Below are 10,986 nucleotides of genomic sequence, written 5' to 3'. Positions count from 1 at the left end.
GATTAAGCAAGTATCTGCAAACACAAGCATCACTTTTATCATAAGCCCTTTAGACATGTCTGCAACGGGTACTTATTTTGACATGAAGAATGATGCACATAAGTTTACATGATGCGCTGAACACATATTTTAAAATGACGAACCACACACGTGACGGGCTAAAAAAAGAAGTCACCTGCTGCCACTGCTAATACATAATGTTAACACATATAATGCAATGTTCTACCAATTGAACTACAGGTACATGTAATTGTACTTGTATGACATTGAAGACTGGTGAAGACCAAAAATGATTTACTCATTCTCATGCCATCCCAGGGGTGTTTAATAAAGACAGCATTACATAGCTGGAAGTTTTGTGCATCTTTTTCATGGAGTTCCTCAGGGCTCAGTGTTGGGGCCGATTCTTTTCAGCATAATATATATATATATATATATATATACATACATACATATATATATTTGCTTCCACTTCAGATTATCAGGGACTATGGACTTGGGTATCAATGCTATACAACAGAAACCTAATTTACATCACTATCAGCCCTGATGTCTGTTTAATGTTAATCATTCTGAATTTTTTTTTAAAATCCAAATACTGGAAGCAAACCAATGTTTGAAGATTTAATTTGTCAGCTGGTATTTTTTCAAATATTCCCACTTCGCAGGTGCAGAATCTTTGTGTTATTCTTGATCCTCAGTTAACATTTGATGCACATTTAAAATGCACATCTTAAATATCTCATTCTGTCATCTTAAGAACAATGCTCAACTTCAACCTTTTCTTTCTTTTGTTCATGTTGAAAGGCTCACCCATTCCTTCATTACATGAAGGTTAAATCATTCTAATGCACTGTTCTCTGGCATTCCAGCTAAATCTTAATCTCATCTATTTAAGTTAGCTTTTTATTAACTTGTTTTATTCTGTTATTAATGTTTTTTTGGTTATTTCCTGCATTGCTATGGGTTTAAGAAAAGTGCATTACAAATAAAATGTAATAAAATGCATTATTTAGTGCCAGGTTCTTATTTAATATCATTCCAAATATGTTTATCTTAAAAAAGTGTCATATACACCTACATAATGGCATGGGATGAGTACATTTAAACTATTTCTCTTAATGAGACCCACTAATGCAACATTAATTTTACTAAGTTAAATACTGATACCAATCCACAATTAAATTAAAAAAATCTTTGAAATGCTTTAAAAAGCTGTTTGAGAAAAAAAGTAATATCTGAATCCGAGCAATACCCAGTATGAGGATATTGTGTTATGGACTCTGCAGGCGTCTTTATTCTAGACATGTCCAGACGCTCTATGTTGTCTGATGCATCACTTCTCGGGTCAAGCGTAAGATGGTTTTTTAGGAAGCTTTGTATTGTTGTATTGCTCATCACTCAATTGAGAGTCCATACAGGATTTGAATCGACCTCCGTGTTTTTTCTAGCTTCTGTTGTGGTTAAAATTGCTTCTGACAGCTGCAAAATCCTTGCCGTGGCTAACCGCCAGGTGGAAATGAAAAAATCTGCAGATTATGAACGATGAAATGTAGGTCGGGCTTTTCTGGTGCTCTCAGTTTTAATTTTCACTCTTGGGGTTGTCACTGGTAGTAATTTATGGGTGCCCAGAGGCGTCACCGTATAATTATTTCATAACTTTAACCTTTTTTAAGGAAATGAACCATTGCTGCAGACTTATGTGTACAGTACAAAAACTGACAGCAGGATGCACCATGACTATCCAACACTGTCGTCAGATTCAGCTTCAATCATGAATAAATGTCTCGTAGTGAAGAAAAATCACAAATTGGATGAAATGAGACAGTTATGATAAAATAAAGAACAAACTGAGTTTTCTTCATCTTAGAGGTTTCTCTATGGAAAAAGATGCTAATGTCACTTCTCTTCTCTACGAAGATCTCTCCAAATATTTCTGCAAACAAAGTACAAAATCACTGCACTTTAAAGCTGAAATGTCCACCAAAGTGCTAGCGGTATCAGTTTTTCTCTGTTCCTGATGCAAGTTTAATTTTAAAGTATAAAATTATTGACTTTACTTCATGAGCAACGTCTACCCAGTGTTTCTCAATCCTGGTCCTCGAGGACCCCCTCCCAGAATGATTTAGCTGTCTCCTTATTTAACACACCTGATTTAACTCATTAGCTTAGGGAGACATTCTAGAAGGAGGCGTTGGTTCAGGTGTTTTAAATAAGGAGATATCTAAAACTTTCTGGGAGGGGGTCCTCGAGGACCAGGGTGGATAAACACTGGTCCACACTATGGGACATCAACCCTGTTCCTTGAGAGCACCTGTTCTGCAGATTTCAGTTCCATCCCCAATCAAACACACCTGAACCTGCGTATCAAGTTGTTTAGGGCTACCTAAACATTAGAGGCACGACAAGTGGCCTCCATGAACATTGTTGGAGACACCAGACGATAGGCTTGTTTGAGATGAGCAAAATCTGCACAGAACTGATCACCGGTGATCAGCGTGAGATGCATGCCGGTTAGAATTGTGTCCGAGGGCGGTCCGCCTTGCTCTGATGTCATGCTGACGTATGTGTCGGATTCTGCAGTCCAGCGCAGTTGCTCTCCACCGACTGCGTTGACGAAAAGCACGACGGGAAACTTGCTGATGACACAGCTTAATGTTCATTGGTCCTGTAGTAGTTTTTATATTTTTCAACTTGTTCTTGACTTATGACATTAATATTTTTAATGAATTCCTTTAAACTTTTGTATTGGTGTTGAATTATTTGTATTGTGAGCTGTTTATATTTCACACAGAAACTAATTTTGTATTACCACTAGACTTAAGATTACAACCCTAATCAAACTTACCCACCTGTGATTGTCTAGTGATCATGAAGTGGTGGTGATGGTGCAGTGGATAAGACACTTACCTTTGGTGTGAGAGACCCAGGTTCGAATCCACTGTGGGGCTGTTTATACTTGGTATTAAGATGTGTTTTCATCGATCGGATCACAAGTGGACAAGAGAGACACATTACGTTTACATCTGGTATTTAAATCCATCTCTTTTGTCCACTTTCGACCGCATCTGTCCTGAATACTGTGAGGGGGTGGTCTGTGAGACGGTGGGCGAGTCTCTCTGCTGTCATTCAAACGCGAGCGGGAGTAATTACAGTATGAGTTTATATGGACGCAAACTAATATGATGTCGGAGTCCGCTGCTTGTTTAGCAAGTAAACATGCTGCACAGTGTTTTTTACATGTGTATGTAAGAGCTTTCTCTGAATTTTCAGCGCAATTGATGAAATAGGATCGCGCAACTTTCACACGCTTTCAAAACGAAACTACGGAGATCAGCCGCTTTAGTTTTATCAATGAAAGTCTAAAAATAGCCCTGTTCACCGTATGTTCACGCCAGAAGTAAAAAAAGATGTAAAACTTGTGTTTAATACCTCAGATTAGATAAATGGGCGGAGAGAAGGCGGTCGCGTGTGGCTGTTCGAACACATTCAACCACATGTGCGTTCCGCAATTCCAAAGCGATCCGATCGAAAGTGGTTTCGACTACCTCTGAATGTGGTTGAAAGTGGTCGAAAGTGGACGAGCTCAAAACGTTTTGAACACCGTTTACACCTGGCATTAACGTCGTCCACTTGTGATCCGATCGACGAAAACGCATGTTAATGCCAAGTGTAAACAGCCTCTGTGACACACCATTGTGTCCCTGAACAAGACACTTAACCCCTATGTTGCTCCAGAGGTGTGCGACCTCTGACATATATACCAATTGTAAGTCGCTTTGGATAAAAGCGTCAGCTAAATGAATAAATGTAAATGTAATAAGGCTGGCCAAAAAAGTAGATTTTTCGATTAATCGTTTTTTTATGTGGTCGAGTCAAAATCGATTCTTAAAGGCACACAAGGCAAGTCTGAGTATTATTTCTCTACTAGCTCCCCCTAGTGTCTGGGAGTATATGCTTTCTATATCTAAGACTTTACAGACTGAAGGACACCGGGTCGGAACAGCAAACTTGCAAGTGGGGTATTCTTCCTACAGACGGTAGGGGCGGGCGAGAGAGTCTTCATTCGTCATGTAATGAGTCATTTAACCATATACCGACTTACGAAGATGATTTATTAACATAAAAATGCTGCCTTGTGTCCCTTTAAAGCCCACAAATATTTTTTTTAATATTCTATATAATCTATATTCATTAAGTTGAATCAAAAATCGAGTATAAAAAGCGGGTCGAGAATCGGAATCGAGAGCTGAAATCGAATAGATTTGATAGGCTTTTAATCGAAATCGAATTTAACATGTGTGTGTTTGATCAGGGTTGGAGCTAAACTCTGCAGTGCTCCGGCCCTCCAGGGTAAGATTTGGGGAACCCTGGCATACAATAATAGGCAGGGTTTAAATCTGGGCCAGGGGGCGTTGCGGGCTGAGCCCCAGCACATAAGGTGAGTGTGCACTGACACAAAGCGAATAACATGTTTACATTCATTCCTATGGAAGGTAGGCTTCATGCTTGTGAGTGACAAAAACGAAATGTGCGACCGGGTTGCTTGTTTTGGCATATCTCAAGTCAAGAAGGTTATATGATTCTTATCATTTCCTTTTCTGAAAGTTTGATAAAGTGCATATGATGATGTGCTACAAATGCATATAGTGAGTCAGACTCATAGACTTGCATCATTTAATGCAAATTCAGACGCTCTTTTAAAAATATTTTGGGTTCACCCTCAACCCCCACCCCACCCTTAAAAAAATGCCAATTTAACCCCAAGGGGTACTTTAAACGTGATTTTAGGAATCAGATTATATAATCCAGATCACATGTTAACAGTTCCTAGCAAGCACTGCAAATAATCATACAATGTTGTATGATTTGCAAATCCTTGTTTCTTCCAAATAAACTAAAGTGTTGTACGCCAATGGGTGTAAAAACAGAAGTGTCTTATTTCAAGACTGTAAAAGTATTTTAGTGATTTCATTTTATTTTGAATTCCCTAAACAGGATTGCTTAACATTTAAGAGCAACACAAGTTCTTGCTGTAACATAAAGATTGTTTTCAAGCTGGTAAAGCTAATGGTAGTCAAGTATAAAGTGGTCATTAAAAGCAGACAGCGTTTCTCTGTCTAATCTTTATGAAAAGGCCATGTTTCACAGTTTTGGGGGCAAATTAAAATGCCACTGTTACAGCTGTGCCCTCAGACAAAGATCTACGAGTGAAGATCTGGCCAGCTAACATGTGCTTCTGTGTAATTACAGTCAGAGAGAGAGCGTGTCTAACACAAGTGTGACCTCTTCAAACCACGCTGAGTTTCCTCTTAACAATCCCATTTCATGAAAAACTACTAGTCGTGAAAACCTCCTTCAGCTGAACAACTCATTAAATGATAAAACCTGAATGTCATTTCCTTGTTATTCTCATCCAGCTTAACCACACATCGACACTCTTCTTTTTGCTAACTAGATCCTCCAAAAACCTAATATCCTTTCTTTTTTCGTTACATAGGCCTACAGTAAATCTTTGCTGTGATGTTTCCCTGTTAGTATTCGGTTTTATCCTCAGAGAAATCAATTTAAATTTAAATCAAATTTTCATTTCGACCACATAAAATGTTTGATGGCATATTGTTTGCAGGCGTCATTTATTAAACATGCTGAATTTCTGCTAAAATGCATAGTTCACCCAAAGATGACAATTCACATTATTTTCTCATGGTAAGCACAGAGTTTACGGCACATTGACTTCCATATTTAATTTTTCTCCTATGGAAAGTCAATGAGTACTGGAAACTGTGCAGTTACCATCGTTTATTAAAATATTTTCTTTAGAGCAACATGAGGGTGTAAATGATGAGAATTTTCATGTTGTCCCTTTAAATCATTCGTAAAAGCATTATTGTTAAAGCGTTATAAATTGTTAATTTAATTATTGCTGCGTTTCATGTAAAAACACTTGTGTGATTCTCACCGCATCGTTGCAGAAATAGAAACAAAAACATTTCACTTTCATAACGTGTTTTTGTGTGTTACATGCGTCAGAGCTCAGTCAGGGCTGTCACAAGATCACATGTCCACAACTGCAGCTTATAACGTAACGCAGACGATTTTGTTATTCAGCCTTCCGTTAATCCCGATTACCGTATGTGTAATCCGGTCGCTGTGTGATTTCCCAGATGAGATCTAATCAGAAGTAGATGGGGACAGATAAGGACATTACCTGGTTCCCTGTGAGGAAATCGTGCTCCGATGAATCAGTTGTGCGGTTGACCTGTGCCCTCGTACGTGTTTAAGCCTCTCTGCTCCATGACATTTAACTATCATCACAGACACAAAGCCATCCAATCCAAAAATCTTTAAAATGTTTGTTTTTAAGGCCAATGCTGTCAAAATGTCATGAATGAGTGTAATCTGCCATAAAAATGAGATTTACAATGTCAGACTGATACAGGCTGCTTGGACAGTTCAAAATATGATGCCATGATAAAAGCATGTTATGAAATATATTCAAACAAAATTGCACAAGAGAGATCAATGATGTGATGATCAGCACTGCTGTGTTTTGTTAAAGTTCACAAAAAAATGAAAAATACCCCATGATTTACTTACACTCAAGCCATCCGAGGTACATATGACCATCTTTTTTTTTTCAGATGAACACAATACAAGTCATATTAGAAAATGTCCTGGTTCTTCTAAGCTTTAAAATGGTAGTAAACAGGGCTGGAGATTGTGAAACCCAAAAATGTACATCCATGCTTCACAGAAGAATAAAGACCTTCTAATGGTAACTTAAACCTTATATTTAAAACTTTATAAACTATAATAACTAGCTACCGGTAAGGACCAAGGTGCTTTTGCAGAGCTTCTATATTCTTCTTCGTTTAATGGTGGGTAGCAACAACGTTAAGGTGCAATATTGCCACCTACTGTGTTGAAGTGGCTTCTGTGGTGATAATAAATTGAACTTTTTTAAAAACTATTGTCAGGGCAGTGTTTACGTGAAGTCGGTGTAACTGGAGATTTTGGCATGTGATGTCAGAGTACCTGCTTTTTTATTCTTGTCAGATTGTGCGTCAATATCTCCTTTGTTTACATGAGGCGAGTCTGTGCAATGGCAGACATAGCCTAGATATTGCTGCAAATAATTCAGGCTCCTGACTGGCCAACATGACTTTATGGTTAGGGTTATGTCGCCACATGTTGGTTTGGCATGCTCTTGATTGTGCTTTTAGAGCCAGATTTACTAAAAGGGAAAATAAGCGTGAGAGCGCAATCCCAAAAAAAGTGACAATATCTGCTAGTTTTCACTAAAAAGGCGCAAATTAAATAACACAGGCGCAACAGCTGATTTCCATAATGACCAACGCAATCTACTAAATTAGTTCAGGGTTGCAAATAAGCAGAGCTGATGAGGTGCAGGTGATCTACTACAGCCTGATGTACCTGAGTTTAGCACCACGGACATCGCAGCTGAAAATTTGGGGTGTGAAATCCTAGCTAACATAACCATAGTAAAAGGAGAAGAAAAAATGAAGTTTTGGTATTGTCTGACTTCTAGTGACTCCTCTTTTATTTCCTCCAGCAAATAAAAAATAACATGGCTTGGCAAAGAATATTTTTGAATAATATGTTTTTCTGGCATAATAAAATCCAGACGCTCCCTGATCTCTGCAATGCCTCTCCTATCAGCAATTTCAAGCACTCAAATGACTTAAGACATGCTTTTATAGGCGTGAGTGATGTGATGGAGTGATACATAGAGCAAAACATTGCAGCTTAGTTATACATGAGTAGTGTGACAGTTTGCCCTTCCACCCAAAACTATATTGGGTACATGTACGCTGTAAAAAAAATGATGCATTTCGGTCAAATCAACATATATATTTATGCTACTTTAACTTAAAAAATGAAGTTAAACAATTTCAACTTGTTTTTTTTAAGTTATGTGAATTATCCACAGGTCAAAAGTTAAAATAGTGTGTTGAATTGACTTGCAAAATCAAGTTGTTTTAACTTCATACAGTTTTTTTACAGTAGTAACTTGAGGATGTCAAATTCGGCCTTGGCAGCTGATTTGTTGAACACAATGTGTGATAACTGAAAAAGTCACTTTTTCAAAGCCGCTCATTTGTTTGAGACAGATGAGAATTATGCTTTCATGATTCTCCTAATGAGGAATGACAAAAATGAAGAAAGGTACAAAATAAATCTGTTCCGCTGGTTGACTCCCAAACAAAGACAAGTGAAAATAACTCTCCTCATTATTGGTCGGTTTTGCCCTCAGGCTCTACAGAAAACAAAGTTTCAGCAATGTGTCGCAGATAATAGGAATTTTAAAAAGTAGTAAAGCTCAAATATAGTAAATATTTAACACGCTGCACATTTGGTAATTTACTAACAAAGAAAAGGTTACTGAAGGTGACTTACAGAGATAATTAATAACGTTTCTGTTTCATTTGTCAAATATTTTCTATTTGATTCATTTGTCAAATATTTTCAATTCTGTTCATTTTGTTAAATATTTTTAAACATTCTTTTTTATTTTATTTTTAAGTACCATGAAAACAGATGCTTTGTAAAGCCTAAACTGAGTTGAGAGGGAAATCATTTCAGCCTCTTTTTTGCTTCATGTAGGATCTCAGATCATAAAAGCGAACTGCAGTGCTCAACACCTGTCTCTATTTGATGTCCCTGCTCTTCAGCTGCATGAAATCACAACATTTCATAGATTGTTTATGATCACAAGCTATGCAACAGACCATCAATATCATCTTTCAATTTATTGAGAATGAGTTATAAACCCATTTATGAATGTTTTCTTTTTATGTACATTAAGTACTCCCAAATGTTGTTGTTGCAGTATAAAACTCTGAAAGAGTGTTTCATTTTGCATTTAAAGGTGCAATTTGTAAGATATTTGCAGTAAAATGTCCAAAAACCACTAGGCCAGTGTTATATATTTTGTCAAGCTGATTACTATCAATATCTGTAATGTTTTCAACTACTTGTAAATCATGAGAAAATTTCCATTCAAAACATTGACACGGGGCAGTGCAGTCTCCTGTCAATGAAGTTAATATCCATGTGACCCTTTGTCACCGCCTTTACTGACGTAAAAACCACATGACAACCCTGGTCGAGTTCGAAAAAATGAAATGGCGGCCAAGGAAGCGACTGGAGCACAAATTTAGTGTAAATAAAGGTATATTTTCACTTTTACACATTTTAATTGCATTTCTAGCGAGAAATTTGTATTGTAGTTTTCAAATATGTGATTAGTTATCACAAAGGCGCTCTCTGTTTATATTTCAAACACGCTGCCTTTGAAGTGCGTCTGAAAGCCTTTCTCTGAGCTGCGTTCATGCCTCCGAAGACATTTCCTCATGAGGCATCAAGGCAACAAGCCTTGAGTTTTCGGACGCATCCAGTGTCGTTGACGAATGCGGAAGTATGCGTTAGCGCCTGTCGGGCTACGCGCTTGCTTATGGACTTATGGATTACTTTTTACCGTCTGCCGCTCATTGTGTCAGCAAAGACAGCTCCCGTTAGCATACAGGCCAACCAAACGACCCAAGAAGAGTTTGGAACAAAACGAGAGAAAGAATGAGGATCAATTTGTTGTTGCATTATCTGGATGAAGAGAGCTTCGCAACAACATTTAACTAGACAGAGATTCTGATCCTGCTTGTGTTTTACGCAATGGGTGAGTTGTTTTGATTTGTAACCCTTCAAAAAACGTATGCCATTATATTGATCACAGCATTAGTGTGTAGGCTGTAATCAGCGCGTCTTCCCGCGGACGATATGCACATCAAAGGTATTGTACAGCAATATAAATGGTCATTTTAAGACACTTCACAATAAGATTTGTACTGTCAATACTAGGGGTGTAACGGTACGCAAAAATCAAGGTTCGGTGCGAACCCCGGTTTTGAAGCCACGGTTCGGTTCATTTTCGGTACAGTAAGGGAAAAATGCAAACATTAAACTGCAGGTTGTTATTACTATAAACTTTTTTTTACTATTTGTTTACACTTTTTTTTAAACAGTTTTTATTAAAATATAACATATAAAATATATATAAAATGAAAAAATAAATAAAATACTACTGCAAAGTTCTTTTTTACATTATTTTATAACAGAAGGTAACTCTTTTCTTAACCTTCTTTTAAACTTTTTCTACTAAAACCTTGAACTAACAAATTCAATTCCTGAATACATTAATGAACTATTAGCCTACATTTTTGCCACCAAAAATTTTCTGTTTTGATTTATTTTGGATTGTTTAACTCACAGTATTGAATTGGCTATGTACCATCTCTGTATAAAAAATAATATTACTGCTCTATGTGTAACTGCATAGCAAGCAACATGATGATATACTTATTATACACTCATTTTGAGATTAGTGAGCTGCATACATAGCCATCTTTGATCTTTTACACGTTTATCCTAATCTTTGCTTGTGTCGTCAATGTAAGCTGCCTGTGACTTTACTAAGGAACCCCTCCGTAGCTGAGTAACAGCTGAGTAAGCCCTGGTTACAGCTCTTCTCTGTCCCGACCAGCTGAACGCATTGTGACAATGATATGATTGACGTGATGTGCAGATGAAAAATCTGATCACGCATTCCTTATTCTCGCTGTCACAGAAAGCGCGTCTCATGAATGCGTAGCAACGAAAGACGTGCATCCTCTCACGCACTTTTGAAAGAACAAAGCAGCGCGTTGACACGCGTTTAACATGCGCTTTTAGATATGACACGTAAACGTTTACATCAATAATCAAACGGATATACAACTAAGTAAATAAAAATCTTTCTGCGGGCCGAATTATGTTATATGTTTGACAGAAGACTTGCGCTGAATGCGGAGACTTCCGCCACTTAATATGTTCGTGCGGAAACGCACGTATTATGTTCCGCACAGGCGCACACAAAATGCATTCGGCCTTTCGGTGCACGTGTGCACCGTGCCGAAAGCCCTGAACCGA

This window comes from Paramisgurnus dabryanus, chromosome 3, assembly GCF_030506205.2.
Source record: "Paramisgurnus dabryanus chromosome 3, PD_genome_1.1, whole genome shotgun sequence".
Classification (NCBI taxonomy): Eukaryota; Metazoa; Chordata; class Actinopteri; order Cypriniformes; family Cobitidae; genus Paramisgurnus; species Paramisgurnus dabryanus.
This window is presented reverse-complemented; position numbering follows the sequence as displayed.